The sequence below is a fragment of the Oncorhynchus nerka genome, linkage group LG4 (assembly GCF_034236695.1).
Source record: "Oncorhynchus nerka isolate Pitt River linkage group LG4, Oner_Uvic_2.0, whole genome shotgun sequence".
Classification (NCBI taxonomy): domain Eukaryota; kingdom Metazoa; phylum Chordata; class Actinopteri; order Salmoniformes; family Salmonidae; genus Oncorhynchus; species Oncorhynchus nerka.
The window spans coordinates 35761178-35789128 of record NC_088399.1 but is presented as its reverse complement, the minus strand read 5'-3'; positions in this window follow the sequence as shown (position 1 = coordinate 35789128).

Here is a 27951-nt window from a genome sequence, read left to right as displayed (position 1 = left end):
GTGTGTTAATTAGAATGGGCTAATTAAAATGTGAAAGAACACATGTGAATGTATAATACTTGCCTCTGCTCTCTAACCAAATAGTTCCATCCTAAGATCAGCCAGCCCTGGAAGTTTCTGGGGAAGTGGTGACAAAATAAGAAAAATATACAAGCAAACATATATCATATAAAATTCCATTAATCTGCCCGCAAAGGGAACCCCAAATCTTTTGCCTGAATACCAACTCATTTGTTCGAGGGGACTAGACAGGAAAACAAACTAAACCTAACAATAACCAGGTTTCCATCCAACCTTTTAATGCGAGTTAAGTACATGTTGAATCAAAACTTAATTACAGGCCTGATGGAAGAATAAAATTAGTTGCTAAACTTTCCAAAACAAAATACTCTAGATAAAGTGAAAATGTATTATGCAAGAAACGGTGCAAACGCTTTTATGCACAAATATTGATATAATAACCATCATATCAAATTAAACTTGGAGTCACGCAATGATATGATGTGTGGTCCTCCCACTACGACTTGGGAAGCCATACAGTTTATTAGGCTACAGATGAAATAACGTATAATGAACTTCACAGGGTGGTGAAAGTGCACAGTGATCTTGGTGCTCCTTTCCAAAAACTATCGAGGGGCTGATTCTTGTGACAATTCTCATTCAAACCAGAAAATTAAGGCTACATTAGTCGTAGTGCTAACCAAGGAAAGTCATCTGATGAGGGGTAGTTTGTGTGCAACGCCATGTTTTTGTTGTTGTTGCGTCAACGAATGATAAGAGGTGACAATATGAGTTGGGTTTTTAAATTTTTTATTTTACCTTTATTTAACTAGGCAAGTCATCAAATTCTTATTTTCAATGACAGCCTAGGAACAGTGGGTTAACTGCCTTGTTCAGGGGCAGAAAGACAGATTTTTACCTTGTCAGCTCGGGGATTCGATCTTGCAACCTTTCGGTTACAAGTCCAATGCTCTAACCACTGGCCTCTAACTGCCACTCTAACCACTAGGCTCTGCCACCCCATTCACTTCCGGAAGTTTACTCCATCCCTTCAACTTGTTTTGTTATAACATCTTTGGTCTGACAGATGTTTACTTGAAAACCAGAATGCATTGTATCATGTCAACAAACATGGCGCCACACATAGCTGGCAATTAGCTTAGCATTAGCTCATCATAATCAGTACAACCCTCAAAAAAGTATTTTACACACATCAAACATGTCCATTACAATCAATACAAGAATCGTAATGAATGATTTGTCACTGGTACTTGAAAACATGTGAACAAAACAGTAAATGTGCTATGCTCCATACATACATACGGGGTGGCAGGTAGCCTAGCAGTTAAGAGCATTGGGCAGGTTGCTGGACTTAGTCCCAGAGCCGACTAGGTGAAAAATCTATGTTTCCTTGAGCAAGGCACTTCACCCTAATTGCTCATGTAAGTCGCTCTAGAAAAGAGTGTCTGCTAAATGATGTAAAACATAAATGCTACTATAGAAATTACAACACGATACACAGAAGTATAATGATAGTGTAATAAGGCACTTACTTTGATAGGAACACACATGTACAAAGTTATTATTAGTTGTGAAGGAGATGCGTGTGCCAGCCGGAAAATGTGCCCGGGAGGAAAAATTTTGTCCTTGGGCTCTTGTCGAAGAGAGAATTTTGTCCTGCTCACTTATGTCTCAAATGTAAATTGTCTGCAACAGTGAAATGGGCTACTTATATGTGAATTAGTAAGGAGGCAGAAACACACCGCAATTCAAACTGTTCGAAAATACAACTTGCTAGAAAATAATTTGAAATTGACAAGTTAAATCATAGCCTATAGATAATTAGCAGGCAGTGTGCCTTGGTTTGAGGGTAGTGTGGGTTAACTGTCCGGTTGCGTAACAATCACATTTTGGAACAGTGAGTGCATTCTGACATCACACGCATAAAAAATACTCAAGCTGGGGCAACCGTTGGAGATATTTGGAACTCATATGTGAAAAGGCTTTCCATGTGACCTGACCAGGAAACACCTTGCCCTACAAGTCAGCTCCTATGGGGATGCATGGCCATGTAACTGACTCCAATACTAATGTGTGGTGCTGCACTCTCAAGGATATACTTCTCATTATGAGAAATCTTACCATTCAACTAAAAACATATGTTGATAGAAAGTAACAGTTCATTTATTGTAGTACACTGATTAGTGCCACTTTGATATGGCCCCCTATTGTCTAAGGAAGACTTTGAGACACCATGACCTGAGTGGCCTCAACAAATCTTAAAGCCGATCATTGCTTTAAAGCAAAATCATCCTCAATTTCCTAAGGATTCCTAATGCGGTTCTTATGTTCATTGCGAAACGACCTGGGCGTTATGTCCCAAACAGAATCAAAGATTGTGTTTTGAATATTTATGCATGTGATGGTTTTTAATTGGTTCCTTGAGATCCTTTTCTTCATGTTTCTTTCAAACAATTTATCACCGGAATAAACTGTGTTGAGGAAGTGGCAAATGTTCTGCCTTAAATCAAAACATTTACTGCCTGCTGCACTGAAGCATCAATCAACACTAACTCCCCACCCAAGGGAAAACCGGTCCAGACCATTTACACTTGCACTTTCGCCTCCTGTTCTATTTCTAAGAGATGTCAGTCTTTTCCAAATCACATTCCTCTTACATCAGCAATGGCCAGTTCAGCCCAATCTCTGTATGAAAAAATGCATGACATTTAATGGGATGTAAGCTGATGTGTATTTTCAATATAAGTGCTTCTCAATCTTTTGCGTGTGGTAATTTCCTCGTAGTTGCTTTCAAGATTGTTGGCCGGGAAAGGTCGCACCATTTGGGGAATATTTCTTTCACATCTGTGTGACATAAAGATATATATTTTTTGGTGAGAAACTAAATGTTACAACGAAAAATGTAGGTCAAAGATTTATATACATTTGGGGGCAGAGATCACCTCATTCATACTGTCAACTAAAATATACTGTATGACAGGATGAAAATGGTATACATGTAATTTACTGGGGTGGAGAAATGACCTGGCAATGAAATTGAAAAAGGGCACATATCCACATTTCATTTTCCATTGCAATCAAGAAGTGCAGTCACTACCTCACACCATTTACCCCCTCTTTATGTTGACAAAATGGCACCATTATGGACATGAAGTTTTAGAAAAAGCAAAATGATTTTTTTCCTTCAAATTAATTCCAGGTTTCAACCACAGCCAGAGTTATGAGTAAAAATGTTGCACTGAAAGGCTCATTTACTCTGTGCATAACATTGGGCATAAAAATGATGCAATGGTGCAAGATATATTTATTCAATGTTGGACCCAAACATATTGATCTGCTGTATTCTGTCTGAGCTATAGAAAGAGTATTTTTATATGCTGAAAACTACCTTTCAAAACCAAAAAGGGCAGGATTGTTACAGCTTTAATTCTATTTACGTAGAAAGAAAGTCATATTGATTGACAAGGTATGAGTACTATTACAACAATATGGTATCATAATATGCCATTTAGCAGACACTTTTATCCAAAGCAACTTCGTCATGCGTGCATACATTCTTTACATATAGGTGGTCCCGGGAAACTAACCCATTATCCTGCCATGCTCTACCAACTGAGCTAGAGGACATATTACATTTGAGCATCAATGGGCAGTCCCACTAATATCTACAAGTTACAAAGAATGTGTGTTATATCAATAGAAAAAAATGATAAAATGAAATGAAAGGAAAGGATGCAGGAAAGGTCAGTGGATATAGCAGTATCACACAGACAATGTCTAGTTACCCAAGTGTAGCTTTGAGGTGCTGTCTTGTGTTCCTTAGAAGTCACCGTCTTGAAGCTGCCAAGACCATTTCCACTACTGTAGATGTTGCTGTAACCTTGGCAAACTGGAGATACCCCTTAGAGGCTTGCTCTGTCAACCTGGGTTGGTGTGAAGTACAGAGTATACATACTGTACCAGGCCTTTTCCAAACCATTTATCTGTTGTAGATTCCCAGGTGGCCTAGTCGTTAGACCAATGAGCCAGTAACCAAAAGATTGCTGGTTTGAATACCCGAGCCAACAAGGTGCAAACAATTTCGATGTTCCCTTGAGCAAGGCACTTCACGCTATTTTGCTGCAGGGGTGCTGTACTACTATGGCTGACCCTGTAAAACAACATATTTCACTGCACCTGTCACGGTTGTGTGGAGAGACGGACCAAGGCGCAGCGTGATTAAAGTTTCACATCTTTATTTTAGTGAAACTTTCAAATAAAATAAAGTACGAACGAATAAAGATGTCAAATTGGTCATGCAAAACAACACATACATTTGAATAAAATATATTTTAGTTGGATTAGAGAAAAAAAAATCGAAACATTTGCCTTTGAGGGAATGTGATTCAAATGCTATTCATAGAGTTAAATGGCCAGCAACAATCATAATTTTCATACAAAGGGACCAAACTTCGAAGATGGCATTTTTAATTACCTCCTAAAAGCTATTTAATTGGTGTCCTTGTTAGTGAAGCCAATGGCCTGTCATACTAAAGTCTACTTACCCCAGTGCTATCCAACTGTGGCCATAGAATCAATCCTGACTCTTTAATTAAAGCTCCTATCACATCAACTCTTTCAGAGAAACATCTCTAAAACGTTGTTTCTGTTAGCCTCTATGTTATTGTGAGGGGAAATAGTTTGACGTTGTTGGCATTTGTGACCTTTTTAACATTCTTCAAATATAAGGCCATTGTGTTTCCCACCGAAGCAGACGTTTCCAAAAACACTGCAAAGTGATGGTGCGGAGTCACACAGGTCGAATCAAACTTTTTCTATAGTAATATACTGTAAATATGGTCTGTTATTTGTTTATTTATTTAACCTTTATTTAACTAGGCAAGTCAGTTAAGAACAAATTCTTATTTTCAATGACGGAATAGGAACAGTGGGTTAACTGCCTGTTCAGGGGCAGAACGACAGATTTGTACCTTGTCAGCTTGGGGACTTGAACTTGCAACATTTCAGTTACTAGTCCAACACTCTATAACCACTAGGCTACCCTGCCGCCCCAAGGTTGGGTTTCCATGCAAAAAGAAATCCAGCTAATATCAGTGATCAGTGCCAAATGTATCAGTATGGGTTAGGAGAAGTCAATCTACATTTGACAGTCCATAATCAGTACCACTGTACAGCTCATCTCTGTCAGACATTCAGCTACAGTACGAACTAAGATGCCATTTTGCAAAAGAAAATACCACATTGCCTGAAGTACTTCTAACTATTGTTTAAACATAGTTAATGACTACTTTGAAATGTTTTTCCATTACAATTTGCTCGCTCATCTGCCAAAATGCCCAAACACTATTATTTCCTGGTCATCCTAGCACATAGTGACAAAGATACCCTCCTTTCTTTTCCTCAAGGCCAGAGGCAATGACAGTTGACCTTCTCATGGCGAGGAGGGGTGATGGCGAGGACCAGTGTTTGGGTCATTGATTGAAAGCTCTGAGTCCACCTGTTCTTTCACAGTGTGCGCATACACACACACAGAGACAGACAAACAGACAGACACACGCGTGACATGACATTGCTGACAACTAGCCAGACATTGAATTAGACAGGAGTAAACAGGCTAGGATTGGGCAGAGAGAATGCTAAACCGAGAGATTGCCTCAAGATTCCCACTGGCTTTACCTTTCCAGCATCACCAGATCCATATTGTCTCAGCTAATGAGGGCCTTTGATAAATAGGAAGTCAACACAGTTTTCTTTTGCCCATTTAATGTGTTTCACCTCCTTTATCAAAACAAAGTTGAACACTGTGTGTTCAAAAAATAAAAACAGACATTCAATTCTTCTAATGGTGATTGCAAAAAGAAGAAATATGCATCTCATCCTGAGGTATAAACGCTATTGTAACTATAGGCTGTATAGGACCTGCAATCAAAGTAAAAGGATGAAACAGATAGATTCATTTATAAATTAATGAGATGACCTTAAATCTGTCATAGATTGATGAGATTGAGCGAATCCAAAGGTCACGTCTGTAAGTAAACAAAAGGAAACCAGAGAGAGAGCTGTTTCTGATTTAGATGCTGCAGTCGAAACCACCAAACGGAAATTACATGAATAGAAACACACAGCTCATCTCAAAATGAAAACCTTTAAAAGTGGCATTAACCACCGAATGGAAATCACATAAATTAAAAACATACAGCTCATCTCCAAATGAAAACATTTACAAGTGGCATTAACCACCGAATGGAAATTACATTAATAGAAACATACAGCTCATCACCAAATGAAAACATTTAAAAGCAGCATTAACTGCATTAGTAAACGCAGATTGATCCGGCGTAATGCACAAACTTGATGCAATATCGCTACATAAATCAATGTATGTGCCTTTCCTTAGACCCACTTTCCTTGATACTCTTTTTCGCATTGGACTACAGGAAAATGAATAAGCAACAAGCTGCTAACAACATGTTTGTCTGGGTGTCCTGCTGCTGTGATGATCAGAGAGCGAGCGCTGTGTGGGGAGGCTGACTCTGTGGCTAGGACCTTCTGCTCTAAGCCTAGCATAAAATATGACAGGGAAAGACTAGCCGAGGCATTAAAAACAAATAGACAGCAGCAAATAAATAGAACACACATCATCTGTATAAACCCCATGCATGTTTAAGTGTATAGACAGACAAACAAAATCGAGAGAGAGGGAGACTGAGAAGACACCATGGGAATAAAAGTGCTTCTTTTCAATGTCTTTAACTCCAAAGTGAGGTCATAGTCGGACAACTTCTAGGAAAAAAAGTTTAAAGAAGAATGTTGTGTGATGAATTGCACATTTCTAGAAGTATCTGTCTGAAGTTATTGTGATATCTGAATGAGGCTACCGTTTTCATCTGGAGCCCATTTTCTGTTCATGCATTTCCCCAGAAATGTATTGTTCACTTCATAGCTAAGAGAACATAGCAAGTAATATAAGAGACATGGTGAAATAGGACTTTAGATGTATTTTCTATTTCACCTTTGTTAAGAACCTAAAAAAACTACCTACTTTCTTACAGCATTTTCAAAAACGTTTCCGTTATTTGATGTTTGAAAAAAGCAAACATCTCTTTCGGATGAAAGCTCTTATAGAGATGCAAATTTCATGACTCTGGCTTACAAAAGAGTGGAGCATTCCTCTTTTATGCCTCCGTGTAGCACTTTACTGCTATTTTATTTGAGAGCTGTCACTCTCAAGTATTTCAGGTATCCGTCTGGCTTTTTCAAGGCTCTGCTTTTCCAAGGCATGTCACAGGTTCATGGTCTGTCAATCACAAGCAAATGTTAGGCTGTACAGTTGGACTTGTTCACAATCACCATTGCTTGTGAGACCTGCAGTACTTTCAACACACAGTAGAAACCCAGTCAGCAATTAATTATAATCTGTAGCTAGGCTTCCATCCAACTGGAAACAGATTTTTAACGTGAATATTCTAATATCTTTATAAAAACAATATGGTATTTTTCCCACCAGAGTTCTGTTTCCATCAACATGACTTGTTGTGGATAAATGGCTGTGCGTGATTACGTATTGCACATAAAAATAACTTTTGCTGTTAAATTCCCATGTACCAAATAAAAAATACAAGTTAAATGGGTTTCCATCGCATTTTCAACTCTACTGACGGTTTTGTCACAAGAAATGTTGCATTACGAATCTGTCCACTCTGGTCTTGGTACACACACTCTAGCCAAAAGCTGCAGATACAGTGCGGGTGGGCTAGCCTACATGATGAGATTATTATGGACAAAAAGCAATAATTTTTATTTGTTAAACAGCAGCCAAACATCGATCATCATGTCACCAGAATAAGACCCTCGATATTTATTGGAAAGGATCATCAAAGCTCATCACCTTGCACTTTCACCACTCTGTGAAGTTCATCGATCATAAGTTATTTCATTTGTTGCCTTGCACATTCACCACTCTGTGAAGTTCATCGATCATAAGTTATTTCATTTGTTGCCTTGCACTTTCACCACTCTGTGAAGTTCATCGATCATAAGTTATTTCATTTGTTGCCTTGCACTTTCACCACTCTGTGAAGTTCACCGATCATAAGTTATTTCATTTGTTGCCTTGCACTTTCACCACTCTGTGAAGTTCATCGATCATAAGTTATTTCATTTGTTGCCTATTTAACTGCATGCTTTCTCGCGTCATAGTGGGAAGACCACACATATAATTGCTTGACTCCAAGTTTAATTTGATATGATGGTTATTATATCAATATTTGAAGAGAAGCATTTGGAAAGTTTACCGAAAATTTCCTATTTCCTTCAGGCCTGCCGTGACATTTTTTTCAGACGAACTATACACGCAAAAAAAGGTTGGTTAGAAACCCAGTTAGTGATCAGTGCAAGACATGGACACTGTATTGACGTCAGTGTCAGGTGACCATTAACAATGATTCAATACACACTTAAATCCTGAAGAGAGTTTCTTGGAAAAACTGCTAAAACCCCAAATGTGCCTCACAAGGAACACGACTGACGAACACGGAAGATGACCGGAATATTAATTTGGCAATTGAGCAATACCACTGGAGCATGAATCAGTCAAATGAACGATCTGGGCCAATTCAAGTGACAAGAAAATGCTATTACAGTGTGGAAATGAAACACAATAATTCCTTTTTACTTTCTACTTCTACAAATGTTGATATTAGCATTACTGTACTGTCAGTAGAGCATGTGTTAGGGATATACTGATATTACGTGTAACATATTAGTCACTGATTGTACAGATAGCAGTTATTGAGCAAGGCTGGTGACACACTCTGCAGACAAATACATTAACATGATAGAGAGATTATTTGATAACGCAATGATGTAGCCACACAAAGGGAAACCGAGTTTCTCCCTGCAATATTTATGTGAGAGCAATGATATTGGTCACACTATAGAAGTTATCCAGTTACTGTTTCCAGAATAATTTAATTCTACTATATAATAATTTAACTTTACTAGATAAGGGAACACTCAAAAAATGTGTTATAATTCAGACAATACATAGTTTGTTTCTTGATAGCTAGAGACATAGGTTTCCAGACACTGCTAAATTGGTGGAGAAAAGTACTCACCTCAACCCCACCCAATCTCTACCTTTCCCTGAAGCCAATTTAAAAACCCTTGTTCGATTCTTCTAGTAGCTGTCACTCCCCCTTCCTCTTCTCCCTCCCCCTTCTCTCTCTCTGACTACCCTCTCTCTGGCTCTTGTCCTTCGTTTATCTCCAAAGGCTTGAGGTGTGAAGGATTGCACCCCGGCAATACTGCGCAGAGCGCTGCTTACACAGAGGCCCTCTTTGTATGACAACATCAGTAGAGGCCGGCCTCTTTTTTTCCTTCCTATCTTGTCCTAGTGTGCCCTCTCCTTTTTAATCTCATTCTCTCTCTGCCCAAGCCAATTTTGTATCTATCCGACCATGCACCGGCCCTTCACTGAAGCCATCAGGGGTTTGATGTTCTTAAGGAGGGCCTGGGTAGCTGCGGTCCGGAGAACCAAAACACAGCCGCGTCATCAAAACAACAATTAAGTGCTCATGGATCCGCATGGCCGATAGACGAATCGAAATGGCTTTGATAGCAAACGACTGCTGAGCTTGCAAGCTCACGATCAATTGGGCTCATGCGTGAGATGGAGGGATAAAGGAAAGTAGAGAGAGAAAGAAGAGGTTGAAATGAGGTGAATGGAAAAAAGTCTCACTGGCAGAAGGCAGGTGTGAGTTTTCCTGGCTTGGCTCTCAGTTCCAGTATTATATCTTTCAGCTGGTGCCTGGTTAAGTGCGACCTACTTTGTGCGATCTACTTTGTGCATGACACACGTCATCTTTTCAACAATTGTTTACAGACCAGATTATTTAACTTATAATTCACTGTATCACAATTCCAGTGGGTCAGAAGTTTACATACACTAAGTTGACTGTGCCTTTAAACAGCTTGGAAAATTCCAGAAAATGATGTCATGGCTTTAGAAGCTCCTGATAGGCTAATTGACATCGTTTGAGTCAATTGGAGGTGTACCTGTGGATGTATTTCAAGGCCTACCTTCAAACTCAGTGTCTCTTTGCTTGACATCATGGGAAAATGAAAAGAAATCAGCCAAGATCTCAGAAATAAAATTGTAGACCTCCACAAGTCTGGTTCATCCTTGGGAGTAATTTCAAAACGCCTGAAAGTACCACGTTCATCTGTACAAACAGTAGTACGCAAGTTAAACACCATGGGACCACGCAGCCATCATACCGCTCAGGAAGGAGACGCGTTCTGTCTCCTAGAGATGAACGTACTTTGGTGCAGAAAGTGGAAATCAATCCCAGAACAACAGCAAAAAACCGTATGAAGATGCTGGAGTAAACAGGTACAACAAGTATCTATATCCACAGTAAAACAATATCGACATAACCTGAAAGGCCGTACAGCAAGGAGGAAGCCACTACTCCAAAACTGCCATAAAAAAGCCAGACTACGGTTTGTAAATGATCATGCGGACAAAGATCATACATTTTGGAGAAATGTCCTCTGGTCTGGTGAAACTAAAATCGAACTGTTTGGACATAATGACCATCGTTATGTTTGGAGGAAAAAGGGGGAGGCTTACAAGCCGAAGAACACCATCCCAACCGTGAAGCACGGGGTGGCAGCATCATGTTGTGAGGGTGCTTTGCTGCAGGAGGGACTGGTGCAAAATAGATGGTGGCAGGGTAGCCTAGTGGTTAGAGCGTTGGACTAGTAACCGGAAGGTTGCAATTTCAAACCCCCGAGCTGACAAGGTACAACTCCGTCATTCTGCCCCTGAACAGGCAGTTAACCCACTGTTCCTAGGCTGTCATTGAAAATAAGAATTTGTTCTTAACTGTGTCTGTGCCTAGTTAAATAAATGTGAAATAAAAAATTTAAAATCATGAGGTAGGAAAATTATGTGGATATATTGAAGCAACATCTCAAGACATCAGTCAGGAAGTCAAAGCTTGGTTGCAAATGGGTCTTCCAAATGGACAATGACCCCAAGCCCACTTCCAAAGTTGTGGCAAAATGGCTTAAGGACAACAAAGTCAAGGTATTGGAGTGGCCATCACAAAGCCCTGACCTCAACCCTATAGAAAATTTGTGGGCAGAACCGATAAAGCGTGTGCGATCAAGGAGGCCTACAAACCTGACTCAGTTACACCAGCTCTGTCAGGAGGAATGTGCCAAAATTCACCCAAATTATTGTGGGAAGCTTGTGGAAGGCTTCCTGAAACGTTTGACCCAAGTTAAACAATTTAAAGGCAATGCTACCAAATTCTAGTTGAGTGTATGTAAACTTCTGACCCACTGGGAATGTGATGAAAGACATAAAAGCTGAAATAAACCATTCTCTCTACTATTATTCTGACATTTCACATTCTTAAAATAAAGTGGTGATCCTAACTGACCTAAGACAGGGAATTTTTACTAGGATTAAGTGTCAGAAATGGTGAAAAACAGAGTTTAAATGTATTTGGCTAAGGTGTATGTAAACTTCAGACTCAACTGTAGATAGTGGTACCTTCTGTTTCAATTATACATTGTCTGACATTGAATTGGAGATCTCCATCACTCAGTTGCACATGGCAAAAATATGGAGGTACACTTATGGGAAAAAGGTGCTATCTAGAACTTAAAAGGGCTCTTTGGGTGTCTACATAGGAGAAGCCTTTGAAGAACCCTTTTTCTTCCGGTTATAACCATTGTAGTAAACACTGCCCTTAGGATTTAATGTAACAAAAGTATTAGAATACTATTTGTATCCAAGTGATCAAATGTCACCCGTAACACATTGACTATTCAAACCAATAGCTGTTTCTCTATCTTTGTCTGTGATTGAAAACACAGCAACTTAACAAAATCAAAAATGTATGCAAAGTTCAGTTAATAAAAGTGCTCTCTGAGGCCTTCTCTTCTTTTATCCCTTGCTCAAATCAAATCAAATTTGATTTGTCACATACATGTGTTTAGCAGATGTTATTGCGGGTGTAGAGACATTTTTGTGCTTCTAGCTCTGACAGTGGAGTAATATCTAACAAGCAATATCTAACAGTTTCACAACATATACCCAAAATACACGTAAATCTAAGTTAGGAATGGATTAAGAATATATAAACATATACACTACTGTTCAAAGGTTTGGGGTCACTTAGAAATGTCCTTGTTTTTGAAAGAAAAGCATTTTTTTTTGTCCATTAAAATAACATCATGTTGTAAATGACTATTGTAGCTGGAAACGGCTGATTTTTAATGGAATAATGGAATATCTACATAGGCATATAGAGGCCCATTAGCGGCGACCATCACTCCTGTGTTCCAATGGCACGTTGTGTTAGCTAATCCAAGTTCATCATTTTAAAAGGCTAATTGATCATTAGAAATACCAGGAATCAAGGTAAGACCCAGATGCAGACACGTTATATAAACAATGGTTTAATAGTCCAAGAGGCAGGCAAGAGACAGGTCAAAGCTGGCAGGGGTCAATAATCAAGAGATGGTGCAAGAGTACAGTTCGGCAGACAGGCACAAAGTCAGGGGCAGGCAGAGTGGTTAGGCAGGCGGATACAGAGACGGGACAGGCGAGTGTCAAAACCAGGAGGGTGAGAAAAAGAGAGGCTAGAAAAAAATAGGGGCTGACAGGACAAACAAGCTTGACAAACAAGACGAACTGGCAACCGACAAACAGAGAACACAGGTATAAATACACAGGGGATACTGAGGAAGATGGGCAACACCTGGAGGATGGTGGAGGCAATCACAAAGACAGGTGAAAACAGATCAGGGCGTGACAGTACCTCCCCCCCCCCAGGGGCACCACCTGGCGTCCTACCTGGGCGCATACCTAGTTGACCGGGGTGCCGGCGGTGGAAGTCGGTGATGACGGATGGGTCCAGGATGTCTCTAGCAGGGACCCAGCACCTCTCCTCTGGTCCATAACCCTCCCAGTCAACCAGGTACTGGAAACCTCTGCCCCATTGTCGAACCCTCAAGAGGTGTCTCACCGTGTACGCCGGATGGCCATTGAAGGCACGGTGAGGAGGGGTGGGCCTGGAAATGGAAGATAAAGGACTGTGAGACACAGGCTTAATATGGGACACATGAAAGGTGGGGTGTATACGAAGGGTACGGGGCAACAGAAGACGAGTAGCAGAGGGGCTAATGACCTTGGAGATGGGGAAAGGGACGATTAACTGGGTGGACAGTTTGAGAGACTACACCCAGAGGGGCCAGCCATACCTTCTGCCCGAGATGATACTGGGGAGCCGGGGTCTGTTGGCGATCCGCTTGTCATCGATACCTGGAGGTGGTCTTGAGGAGGGCCAACCGGGCTCTCCTCCAGGTTATGACGACAGAGGCGCAGGGTGGTCTTGAGGTCAGGGTTGGCTCGCACCGACTGGCCGTTGGACTGGGGGTGGATCCCAGAGGACAGGCTGGCTGACGACCCAATGAGGGTGCAGAATGCCTTCCAGAATTGGAACGAGAACTGAGGACCCCAGTCAAAGACCATGTCCACGGGCAGTCCATGGATCCGGAAGACATGCTGCACCATGAGCTGGCCATCTCCTTGGCAGAGGGTAGTTTGGGGAGAGGAACCTGATCCACCACAGTCAGGATGGAGGCGTTGCCATCAGACGGGGGAAGACCCGTGACAAAGTTCAGGGAGATGTGGAACCAGGGACGGTGGGGGACAGGAAGAGGTTGGAGGACACCAGCAGGAGCTTGCAGAGGAGTCTTGTTCTGTTCACAAACTGTGCAAGTAGCGATGAATGCGAACACGTCCGGGACCATGGTCAGGATCTGACGGGCGCCTGGGTGGCAGACCAGCAAGGAGGATTGGGCCGCTTAGCGGACGGTGTCAGGAATGAACATCCGGTTATCAGGGCTCCCCGGGGGTTTGGCTGGGAATGCTGGGACAGTATAGCCTCCACTCCGACCTCCGAAGCATCAGCCTCCACCACGAGCTGATGAGATGGGTCCGGATGAACCAGGATGGGAGCTGTGGTGAAGCGATGTTTGAGCTACCAGAACGCCTGGTCAGCAGCCAGGGACCAGGTGAACGGAACCTTGGGCGAGGTGAGTGTTGACAGGGGGGAAGCCAGGGTGCTGTAACCCTGTTTAAAGCAGCGATAGTAATTGGCGAACCCCAGGAAAGGTCTTAACCTCCCGGGATACATCTGGACACTCCCAGCAGAGATGATGTAATCCAGAAAGTGGATGGTTGACCAATGGACCTCGCACTTCTCCGCCTTCACAAACAGCTGATTCTCCAGAAGGCATTGAAGGACCTGTCAGATGTGGAGAAGACGAGGATGTCATCAATGTCAACAAAGACGAACCGGTTCAACATGATGTGGAGAACATCATTCACCAGAGCTTTGAACACAGCAGGGGTGTGACCAGATACTTGTAGAGGCCACTGTCCTGTTGAAGGCGGTCTTCCGTAGATCCAGCTTGAGCTTGAAAGGCCAAGGAGATGAGTGGCAGTGGGTAATGGTTCTTAACTTCTTGCGGCGAGCCATCCCGGATCCGGGATCGTGAATACAGCCTCAAGCTCATTACCATAACGCAACGTTAACTATTCATGAAAATCGCAAATGAAATGAAATCAATATGCTAGCTCTCAAGCTTAGCCTTTTGTTAACAACACTGTCATCTCAGATTTTCAAAAATATGCTTCTCAACCATAGCAAAACTAGCATTTGTGTAACAGTATTGATAGCTATTGATAGCTAGCATTAGCATTTAGCATTAGCATTCAGCAGGCAACATTTTCACAAAAAACAGAAAACCATTCAAATAAAATCATTTACCTTTGAAGAACTTCGGATGTTTTCAATGAGGAGACTCTCAGTTAGATAGCAAATGTTCAGTTTTTCCTGAAAGACTATTTGTGCAGGAGAAATCGGTCCGTTTTCTGCGTCATGTTTGGCTACCAAAAAACCCCGAAAATTCAGTTATAAAAACACCGAACTTTTTCCAAAATAACTCCATAATATCGTCTGAAACATGGCAAACGTTGTTTATAATCAATCCTCAAGGTGTTTTTCTACATATCTCTTCAAAGATATATCGTTTGTGGAAGCGTGCTTTCCCCTCTGTATCCCATGGGAAAATGCCAGCAGCTGAAAATTACGCACCAATTTAGACATTTAGACCCCTGGCAAATGTAGTCTCTTATGGCCAATCTTCCAATGATATGCCTACAAATACGTCACAATGCTGCAGACATCTTGGACGAACGGCAGAGAGCTTAGGTTCATTCATGGAACATCCACAGCCATATAAGGAGACGATGGGAAACAGAGCCTCAAAAATTCTGCTCATTTCCTGTTTGAGGTTTCATCTTGGTTTCGCCTGTAGCATGAGTTCTGTGGCACTCACAGATAATATCTTTGCAGTTTTGAAAACGTCAGAGTGTTTTCTTTCCAAAGCTGCCAATTATATGCATAGTCGAGCATCTTTTCGTGACAAAATATTGCGCTTAAAACGGGCACGTTTTTTTATCCAATAATGACATAGCGCCCCCATAGGTTGAAGAGGTTAACCGTAATGTTGTTTAGTCCCCGGTAGTCAATGCACGGGCCTAGGGTCTTGTCCTTTTTCTCTAGGAAGAAGAAGCCTTTGCCGATGGGAGAGGAAGAGGGATGGATAAATCCAGCAGCTAGGGAGTCCCCAATGTAGGTGCTAGGGAGAAGGTCAATCCCGCAGTCATAGGGTCGGTGTGGCGGAAACAACGTGGCCCGGGCCTTGCTGATCATCTCCCTGGAGGTCCTGGTACTCCGCAAAGTTGTCCCGGGGCAGGTTGTGCTGACTTCAGGCAATTGGTGTGGCAGAACGGGCTCTAGCCCATGATGGCACCAGTAGACCTGTTAATATACCGTAGAATAGTGTTGAGTGCGGCAGGGTAGCCTAGTGGTTAGAGCGTTGGACTAGTAACCGGAAGGTTGCAAGTTCAACTCCCCGAGCTGACAAGGTACAAATCTGTCGTTCTGCCCCTGAACAGGCAGTTAACCCACTGTTCCTAGGCCGTCATTGAAAGTAAGAATTTGTTCTTAATAACTGACTTGCCTAGTTAAATAGAGGTAAAATTAAAAATACATATGAGATGAGTAATGCTAGATACAGAACATTATTAAAGTGGCTAGCGATCCATTTCTAAAAGTGGCCAGTGATTCCTAATCTATGTCTATAGGCTGCCGCTCCTGATCTGTTAGTGATGACTGTTTAGCAGTCTGATGGCCTTAAGATAGAAGCTGTTTTTCAGTCTCTCGGTCCAAGCTTTGGTGCACCTGTACTGACCTTGCCTTCTGGATGATAGCGGGATGAACAGGCAGTGGCTCGGGTGGTTGATGTCCTTGATGATCTTTTTGGCCTTCCTATGGCATTGCGTGCTGTAGGTGTCCAGGAGTGAAGGAAGTTTGCCCCCGGTACTGCGTTGGGCAGACCGCATCACCCTCTGGAGAGCTTTGCGGTTGTGGGAGGTGCAGCTGCCGTACCAGGCGGTGTTACAGCCCGACAGAATGCTCTCAATTTTGTATCTGTAAAAGTTTGTGAGTGTTTTAGGTGTTAAAACAAATTTTCCTGAGGTTGAAGAGGTGCTGTTGCAACTTCTTCACCACACTGTCTGTGTGGTTGGACAATTTCAGTTCGTCCGTGATGTGTATGCCAAGGAACTTGAAGCTTTCCATCTTCTCCACTGCGGTCCCATCGATGGGGGTAGGTGGGTGCTCCCTATGCTGTTTCCTGAAGTCTACAATCATCTCCTTAGTTTTGTTGAAGTTGAGTGAGAGGTTATTTTCCTGGCACCACACTCCCAGAGCCCTCACCTCCTCCCTGTAGGATGTTGTTGGTAATCAAGCCTACTGCTGTTGTGTCGTATGCAAACTTGATGATTGAGTTGGAGGCGTGCTTGGCCACACAGTCATGGGTGAACAGGGAGTACAGGAGGGGGCTGAGCACGGACCCTTGTGGGGCCCCAGTGATGAAGATCCGAGAAGAGGAGGTCTTGTTTCCTACCTTTACCACCTGGAAGTCCAGGACCCAGTTGTACAGGTTGGGGTTCAGACCCAGGGCCTCAAGCTTGATGATGAGCTTGGAGCTTACTATGGTGTTGAATGCTGAGCTATAGTCAATGAACAGCATTCTTACATAGGTGTGCCTCTTGTCCAGATGCTACCATTACAAACACATGTTTCTGGAGGACGATACCTGAACCTTCAGAAATACCTTCCAAGGTTTCCAAGTTGTAATGTGTTAATTAGCAGGCATATGCACCTATGGTGCCGGGTGGATTTCTGAGGATATGTCACTTTAATTTGCTGGGTTTCTGTGGACATGAAGGAGCCTCTGAAGCAGCACAACATTACTGTGATTAATGCCTTAAAGATCACACCTTAAGCTGAGAGCTCACATTTTGTCTGGAGACAGATCTCAATCAGATTTTTAGTCTGATGCGCTTCTGTTCCAGACAGTGATAATTAAGGAGAAAAGTGGATTTCATTTTGGGCTAACTTTATTTGAAGAGTATCTAATTTTGAAGTAGCGTTGTTTAATGCTTGGCAAAGTTACCCTGCAATCACTGAGCAGTCTCTGTCACAGCAAACACATCTCACATTATACACACACATGACCAGTCCGAAAGATGTAGTGCCAACGTTTTGTATGCGTTACTTCTGCGTGTGAAACATGTTAAATCCTCCTCGATTGACTTCCATGTGTCGTGTCTGCTAATTTTAGACTTTCAGCTTAATGTGAGCCAACCGGCAGAGAGAAGTATGATCAGTTTCACATGAGAAAGATTCAAACCCTGGAAATGTCCTGTTGGGTTAGCAATGGCATGATTTACAATCTAAATACAGTTAGAGTGCTTGCCAGTAGATTTGAAGGGATTGCTATTATGCCTCACATCACGACTGACCTGCTGCAGTGTGTATTCACATTTCACGCTATGACTCAGAATCCACACCTGCGATTGCTGCTGCCTGTATTGACCTCATCACGGATCGCCTGTTCTAGCATTCAGGGTAACTAGTGGATGGGCGAACCTGGGGAAAGTAATGATGTGCATCCCAGTTCAGGCCATCTGGAGACAATAAACTCAAAACATATGTCATGCAATTTATATCAGTGTAGAAAATAACAGCTTGAGAAATATTCTCTGTTGGGAGATACTTCATCACACTGCAATATGATCGGAAGAACTTCACACAGGAAGAAGGGAGATGTATAATACTGATGAGAAGCTGCACACCACATGAATGTAAAAAATGTAGAAAGTTCAAAAGTAATAGAATTTTAATACATATTCATTTTACAATGCCTTTTAGAAAATTGGAAACATTTTGTTCTTTAATGTTTCTTAAGTATTTAGATTTCAACTAAGTGCAAGGTGGTGAATTGGAAATATAATTAGTATTTTGACAAAGGATTACAGAATGAACATAGCAAGGTATGTTAGCACATGAAACAATTCTTGTTATTAAGTGAGAAAAAAAATAACTTCCAGCAGGAATATGTCAATCATTAAGGTAGAGGAAGTTTTCTTCCATCTCCAGGAGCAAGGGAGAAGATAGAGCAATAACTTATATGTCAATAGAATTACAGTCAAATGGGTATGGGCCAGTGGAGGCTGGTGGTAGGATCTATAGGAGGATGGGCTCATTGAAATGGCTGAAATGGAATAAATAGAATGTAGTCAAATATGTGGTTTCCATATGTTTGATACCATTCCATGTATTTAATTCCAACCATTACAATGAGCCCGTCCTCCCATAGCTCCTCCCACCAGCCTCCACTGGTAAGGGCCCAGGCATTGGCAAATAGGAAAGTTAAATGCTAAATGGTAATGTCAAAATAAGAGAGGTCAGAAATACTTAAATCTTATTAAATGAGCATCTAATGGTGAGGTGGCTGTGAAGAATCGCTCACCATGGGCAATGTAAGAGTGACAATTGTGAAATGACAAAATCTATCACTTGAGTATCTTAGATCACCTATAGATCTACATCTGTGTTTATGTGAGTATAAGTCTATGAAAGAATTGTTATCCATGAAGGTTAATTGACTGTCACCGCATACTCTTCAGAGGGACACTCGTTGTTGAAATGGAAATCGGGCCTGTGCAGACAGAGGGTCTGGTTCAGGGAAGATAACACTTGGAGAATGAAGGCCACATAGTACATTTGAACTTGAATTGGCTGAGGGACTGAGATAGATTGCCAATGAGCAACGTTGGTTTGTGAGCAAGAGATATTTTTCAGTGACAGCTTGCGGTATGGCTGCAGCAGAGTGCTTCTTGCTCAACTGCTCTGTGGATATTGTTGGTTCTTCTCTGGACGGCAAACATGACAACCATACTGTTCAGAACTTGTGTGATGAATGGATGCAGCAATATTGTATTTTATGGCAACACTGCTGGATTTCAGCATCATACCTTGAAGGATGTGCTTGTCAGTGTGTTTGTCTATTTTATCCTGAGAACACAGTGTTCTCATGAATCACCTGTGAGTAATATATCTGGAAATAGGATCAATAAGCTAGCCCTTATCATAGAAACTCTAACTGAGGCTGAAAAGTAGGCTAGGCTTCCCTCTAAAATGAGGTCAGGTAAACAGTTGGTCAGTTATTAAGTACGCCCTGCACTCTATGATCTTACATATACTTCCTTTCATCTCACAGGATATTAGTAATTGTAGCTTCTAAGTTTAAAAAGGGAAATGAACTAGAGATATGCATCAATGAGAAGCCTGTACTCAGAAGCAGAGTAAACAGCAAATCATTTGTAAGACACGTACTGCACCACAGGCATCTTTTGCTTTTGTCTCAGCTTGAGAATTGACAGTTACTCCAATCACAATCTGTTTTGCTCCACAGTGCGTTATCACACATCATCATGGAGAAGGTGCACATTTGTTGGTTGCGTAACTTAACTTATGACAGCAGAAAAACAAGATAAAGTAACCGTTGCGCAAGATACAATGTGCAATGTGCACCATATTTGTTTTAATACCACATATTTTGAATTCCATTTTCCACAATAGCACCAGTAAATTATACAAACTTCAAAAGCCATTCCTCGACATACACGATGCTAAATGGCTCTTCTTTCAACTTCTCCATTATGAAAGGTTATCTATTCAGGAAATAATATTGATAATTAAACCCGAGACAGGCGCAACATGACCAATAGTAGTGCAACTGGTCTTCCCTGAACTTCACTGACAGACAGAGAGAATGTCATTCCTGGTAATCTGTTAATAACACACCGTCACACCACTAAACCATTAAAGAGAAAGCAGTCAGACCATTATGGTAGGCCTGTGCTTTAAAGATCCCTGTTTACTGAATGCAGGGGCATGAAATCCACATTTCTCTCGGTGTTTGCTTGGCTCTGCAAGCAGATGTGATCACAATAACCGTGTCAGCCTCAATTCTCCTCAAGTTATTTTCTTATTAAAATAAACCAATCGTTTGCGTCTTGAGGGACCTCTCAGCAGCTCCATAATATTTTTTGTTAACACATTATTTGGATAGTCCATCTGTAGATGCTCAGTAACATTTCAACTAACTATCTACTAAACATAACTCTAGCTCTAACCCGAAACCTAACCCAGTAACACTTTACTTGACACCTAGCATCATAACATGTCATAACACAGTAATAATATGTCATAACAAGTGACATAACTTGTCATGCATGACCTGTCATAATATCATCCTAACACTATCATGACACATGATCATGATATTTAGACCTGTTGTGACACATGTTGCATTATTTTATGGCTGGTTATGATACCTACATTAGAGTGTCAAAACCCACATAACCTACCACACAAGGCAAAACATTATATTATACCATAGCCTGCTTGTCAACAGTATTTTTATGTTATGTAAAATGTTCTGAAATTGACCATATTAAATTATCATTGTAATTGTACATACATTGATGTCAGACATGCACCTACCCCAAATGCTCTGTTGCTGTTGACTGGGAAGAATTGAGGAGCAGGACAATACACCCTCTTATTGACTGATGACTGACATATGGGCATGTAGGTGATAGGCCTATCTGGCTTACATGATTCTGATGGTTATAATGCTTATTGACAGTGCCTAAGTGTATGTTCTTAGTCCAAGTAAAGTGACACAAGATGGACATAGTGCTTCATGACAGTGGCATAAAGTGTCTTTTCTAAGTTCTTTAAAATATGATGGAAAAAAACATGACTGAAGAATTACATTACTACAACAACAACAAAAACAACAAAGGATTTAAGAAACAAACGAAAGGAAACTTCTTGGCAGGGAAAAACATTTGAATATATGTGGGTTTTGACAATCTTATGTGTCAGAAAATCGAATCAAATCCAATTGTATTTGTCACATGCGCCGAATACAACAGGTGTAGTAGACCTTACAGTGAAATGCTTACTTACAAGCCCTTAACCAACAATGCAGTTTTAAGGAAAATAAATGTTAAATAAAAAATAGATAAGTAAAAATTGAAAATAAAACTAACAAATAATTCAACAGCAGCAGTAAAATAATAATAGCGAGGCAATATACACGGGGTACCAGTACAGAGTCAATGTGTGTGGGTTACGGTTAATCAAGGTAATTGAGATAATATGTACATGCAGGTAGAGTTAAAGTGACTATGCATTAGTAAACTGTGAGTAGCAGAAGCGTAAAAGAGGGGTCTGGGTAGCCCATTGATTAGCTGTTCAGGAGTCTTATGGCTTGTGGTAGAAGCTGTTAAGGAGCCTTTTGGACCTAGACTTGGGGCTCTGGTTCTGCTTGCCATGCGGTAGCAGAGAGAACAGTTTATGACTAGGGCGGCTGGAGTCTTTGACAATTTTTATGGCCTTCCTCTGACACTGCCTGGTATAGAGGTCCTGGATGGCAGGAAGCTTGGCCGCAGTGATGTACTGGGCCGCACGCAATACCCTCTGTAGTGCCTTGCGGTCGGATACCTGAGGGGGAATAGGTTTTGTCGTGCCCTCTTAACGCAATATATGTCACAACAGGTGTATGGGTCATGACAGTGTTATGACCGTGTCATAACGTGTTGATGCTAGGTGTCAAATAAAGTGTTTCCCCTAACCCTTACCGTAATTCTAAACCTAAACGTAACCTTAGCAAGCAGTTGCTTATCAACAATTTGTTGACAGCATTACCATCTATAGAGCATATACATCTGAATCTGCAATAGGTAAGCAGCTTGGTTTGAAGAAATCAACTGATGGAGCAAATATTAGGAAATGGAAGACATACAAGACCACTGATAATCTCCCTCGATCTCGGGCTCCACGCAAGATCTCACCCCGTGGGGTCAAAATGATCACAAGAACGGTGAGCAAAAATCCCAGAACCACACGGGGGGACCTAGTGAATGACCTGCAGAGAGCTGGGACCAAAGTAACAAAGCCTACCATCAGTAGCACACTACGCCGCCAGGGACTCAAATCCTGCAGTGCCAGACGTGTCCCCCTGCTTAAGCCAGTACATGTCCAGGCCCATCTGAAGTTTGCTAGAAAGCATTTGGATGATCCAGAATAAGATTGGGAGAATGTCATATGGTCAGATGAAACCAAAATATAACTTTTTGGTAAAAACTCAACTCGTCGTGTTTGGAGGACAAAGAATGCTGAGTTGCATCCAAAGAACACCATACCTACTGTGAAGCATGGGGGTGGAAACATCATGCTTTTGGGCTGTTTTTCTGCAAAGGGACCAGTACGATCCGTGTAAAGGAAAGAATGAATGGGGCCATGTATCGTGATATTTTGAGTGAAAACCTCCTTCCATCAGTAAGGGCATTGAAGATGAAACGTGGCTGGGTCTTTCAGCATGACAATGATCCCAAACACACCGCCCGGGCAACGAAGGATTGGCTTCGTAAGAAGCATTTCAAAGTCCTGGAGTGGCATAGCCAGTCTCCAGATCTCAACCCCACAGAAAATCTTTGGAGGGAGTTGAAAGTCCGTGTTGCCCAGCAACAGCCCCAAAACATCACTGCTCTAGGGGAGATCTGCATGGAGGAATGGGCCAAAATACCAGCAACAGTGTGTGAAAACCTTGTGAAGACTCACAGAAAACTTTTGACCTCTGTCATTGCCAACAAAGGGTATATAACAAAGTATTGAGATAAACTTTTGTTATTGACCAAATACTTATTTTCCACCATCATTTGCAAATAAATTCATTAAAAATCCAACAATGTGATTTTCTGGATTTTTTTCCCCTCATTTTTGAAGTGTACCTATGATGAAAATTACAGGCCTCTCTCATCTTTTTAAGTGGGAGAACTTGCACAATTGGTGGCTGACTAAATACTTTTTTGCCCCACTGTATACTGTAGATGGAAAATCCAAACTATCCAAATAAAGTGTGACCTCTCCCTCTCTCTCACACACACACACACACACACACACACACACACACACACACACACACACACACACACACACACACACACACACACACACACACACACACACACACACACACACACAAAGAGAGTCTTGTGTGGCAGCATGGTGGAAATGAGTGTGTGGAGCCTCACTTTACATTAGGCTATACAATAACAGTGGATGTACTAAATACAGTATAAACACTGTTATTTGCCTGATTACATTTACATTTAAGTCATTTAGCAGACGCTCTTATCCAGAGCGACTTACAAATTGGTGCATTCACCTTAAGACATCCAGTGGAACAGCCACTTTACAATAGTGCATCTAAATCTTTTAAGGGGGGGGAGGGTGAGAAGGATTACTTTATCCTATCCTAGGTATTCCTGAAAGAGGTGGGGTTTCAGGTGTCTCCGGAAGGTGGTGATTGACTCCGCTGTCCTGGCGTCGTGAGGGAGTTTGTTCCACCATTGGGGGGCCAGAGCAGCGAACAGTTTTGACTGGGCTGCGCGGGAACTGTACTTCCTCAGTGGTAGGGAGGCGAGCAGGCCAGAGGTGGATGAACGCAGTGCCCTTGTTTGGGTGTAGGGCCTGATCAGAGCCTGGAGGTACTGAGGTGCCGTTCCCCTCACAGCTCCGTAGGCAAGCACCATGGTCTTGTAGCGGATGCGAGCTTCAACTGGAAGCCTGATCACCATAAATGTCTATCAAGTCACCTTGTAAACATGTGGTTGATTACTACACACTGGGCACACACACACTGGTTAAATAAATCATCTAATTTCAACCAGCATTGTAAACATTGAAAATTGGCTAAAACTTTAACTTAAATACATTGACCTAACCTGACTAAAAGGTTGTTAAATCAATCTAATTTCAACATAATAATCTGAAAAATGTATACGTTGAAATTGCGTTGAAAATTCCACGAAGAAACATAACAAATATTTTTCATCCTATATTCAATAGACTACATTTTGCATGGTTGAAATTATGTTGCACTTCATCATTTTGATTAGACATATGTTATTTGACCTTGTTTCAATTCAATGATCAATGTCATTGTTTCAAGTTCATGCTATAAACCTAAATAAATAAAATTCCTCTGTGAAAAGTGACTCCTACTGATATATGAGGGGTAATGCCTTTCAGTCTGAACAATTCTACAATACAGATGCCTACCTCTATGTACCCTGCTTAGCTTTGGATAGAAGCTTTGTTTGATTCAGCCAAACTATCATGTCAATACATTTAGATATTGATCAGATTCCATATTCATTTGCGTCGACTTACCTAAATAACATTGAACAATTGAAAGTAAGTCCTCTTACACAAGCTCTCTATGAAAGTACATTTGGAGTGAGGTTGGGTTTGTGTACTCTACATTGACATCTGATTTTCCCTAAGGACACCATCATTTCAATGTGAAGCTATGTATACTATCATTCGTCCATGGTCGACTGGATCTTTGGAAGTTTAGAAATAGTTACCAGCCCTAAAAATAGGATGCCAAATTAATGATATTAATAGAAAACGTTTGCCTTTGGATATTATCTTTTATATATATACACACATATATATATATATATATATATATATATATATATATATATATATATATATATATACTGAGGGTACAAAACATTAAGAACACCTGCTCTTCCACAACATGTTAAATCCCCTTCAGTCAGTGTAGATGAAGGGGAGGAAACAGGTTTCTTGAGAATGTATTTAAGTGTACGTTTTACCCACATTTCAATGTTTACAGCACTGGTTGAAATTAGATGGAAACGGTACTGTTTTTAACTTAAATTTTAAATCCAATGTATTTTCCACATTGATTCCACATCACAATGCATTGACAAATTACGATGAAACAACAATGATTCAACCAGTGTATGCCCAGTGGGGAAAGACCTGCTTGTACATCGTTATTGCAGGCCCTGCATCTGTTGATCCACAGTAATCAGTGAGTAATGTGATGGTAAAAATCAACAAGAATTCCAAATGGCACAAGTACCTTCCACCTTTACATGCAAACAGAGATTACCCCAAATCTACCCAACGTAGACACTCTAACCAGAAAATGTTGACTGTTTGGAGTCAAATCTTTATTAAGCCAGATGGAGATAAAATAGACATTTGAAAGCTCAAGGGTTGAAGGTACTGTACTGCACAACTTTTGGAAGAGCGCAGTACGGGCAGCAAAGTTATTTCAGCTCTCTAACACATAAATCCCCCTTCCTCCACAAATCTTGCAGTAGAGAGGTGCTCAAGCACTGTTTCATTGGCTTTATCTTTTTTTCTCCCCGAGTATGGGGAAACTTGTTCTAGTAGATTGAATGATTGAGGTCAGGATTTTCAGTTCTTTTCTAATTTGTGTCTTCTCGGTGCTTCGCTTGCTTTCTGTCTACCGCATTGATACCACCGAAATATACTGCTAATGGAATTTCCATTCTACCAGTGTTTCTTCAACACTGGCAGCTTGCCCAGTTGAAATAGCTTGCCAAGAGTAAAGTATTTAATCAACTCTCATCCATAAACAAATGCACGTTTGGATGCTGTGTGTTTTTTTCAACTTAGCTTTGCCCAGCTGCCTCAATGACTTTTATTTTACCAGTTAGGGATGAGGTAAAGCACTGGCATAGCACATACAACCTCGGGCACCTGGAGGTCAGACCCCCAGCTAACATAAGGAAAATAGCTTTAAAACTGCAACATTTTCTCTCAGCATCAAGGCTAAATGTGTTCAAGAGCAGGAAATTAGCTCAGAGATTCTTGAAAGTCGGGACAATCCTTGTCCGGCAGGGAAACTTCATTTTATATTTAGACATTTTTATTTTCTTACATCATTTGAGCTTAAAATGTACATTTAGGGGAATTTTATAGGAGATATTTTTTTAAATATATATATACCTTCAATATTATTCATGTTGGCTCGATGCAAATGATCTCAATTTCAAACTCTCCAAAAAAAGTATTTAAATTCAATAAACATTACATTTACATTTACATTTAAGTCATTTAGCAGACGCTCTTATCCAGAGCGACTTACAAATTGGTGCGTTCACCTTATGACATCTAGTGGAACAGCCACTTTACAATAGCGCATCTAAATCTTTTAAGGGGGGGGGGTGAGAAGGATTACTTTATCCTATCCTAGGTATTCCTTAAAGAGGTGGGGTTTCAGGTGTCTCCGGAAGGTGGTGATTGACTCCGCTGTCCTGGCGTCGTGAGGGAGTTTGTTCCACCATTGGGGGGCCAGAGCAGCGAACAGTTTTGACTGGGCTGAGCGGGAACTGTACTTCCTCAGTGGTAGGGAGGCGAGCAGGCCAGAGGTGGATGAACGCAGTGCCCTTGTTTGGGTGTAGGGCCTGATCAGAGCCTGGAGGTACTGAGGTGCCGTTCCCCTCACAGCTCCGTAGGCAAGCACCATGGTCTTGTAGCGGATGCGAGCTTCAACTGGAAGCCAGTGGAGGGAGCGGAGGAGCGGGGTGATGTGAGAGAACTTGGGAAGGTTGAACACCAGACGGGCTGCGGCGTTCTGGATGAGTTGTAGGGGTTTAATGGCACAGGCAGGGAGCCCAGCCAACAGCGAGTTGCAGTAATCCAGACGGGAGATGACAAGTGCCTGGATTAGGACCTGCGCCGCTTCCTGTGTGAGGCAGGGTCGTACTCTGCGGATGTTGTAGAGCATGAACCTACAGGAACGGGCCACCGCCTTGATGTTAGTTGAGAACGACAGGGTGTTGTCCAGGATCACGCCAATGTTCTTAGCGCTCTGGGAGGAGGACACAATGGAGTTGTCAACCGTGATGGCGAGATCATGGAACGGGCAGTCCTTCCCCGGGAGGAAGAGCAGCTCCGTCTTACCGAGGTTCAGCTTGAGGTGGTGATCCGTCATCCACACTGATATGTCTGCCAGACATGCAGAGATGCGATTCGCCACCTGGTCATCAGAAGGGGGAAAGGAGAAGATTAATTGTGTGTCGTCTGCATAGCAATGATAGGAGAGACCATGTGAGGTTATGACAGAGGCAAGTGACTTGGTGTATAGCGAGAATAGGAGAGGGCCTAGAACAGAGCCCTGGGGGACGCCAGTGGTGGGAGCGCGTGGTGAGGAGACAGATTCTCGCCACGCCACCTGGTAGGAGCGACCTGTCAGGTAGGACGCAATCCAAGCGTGGGCCGCGCCGGAGATGCCCAACTCGGAGAGGGTGGAGAGGAGGATCTGATGGTTCACAGTATCGAAGGCAGCCGATAGGTCTAGAAGGATGAGAGCAGAGGAGAGAGAGTTAGCTTTAGCAGTGCGGAGCGCCTCCGTGATACAGAGAAGAGCAGTCTCAGTTGAATGACTAGTCTTGAAACCTGACTGATTTGGATCAAGAAGGTCATTCTGAGAGAGATAGCGGGAGAGCTGGCCAAGGACGGCACGTTCAAGAGTTTTGGAGAGAAAAGAAAGAAGGGATACTGG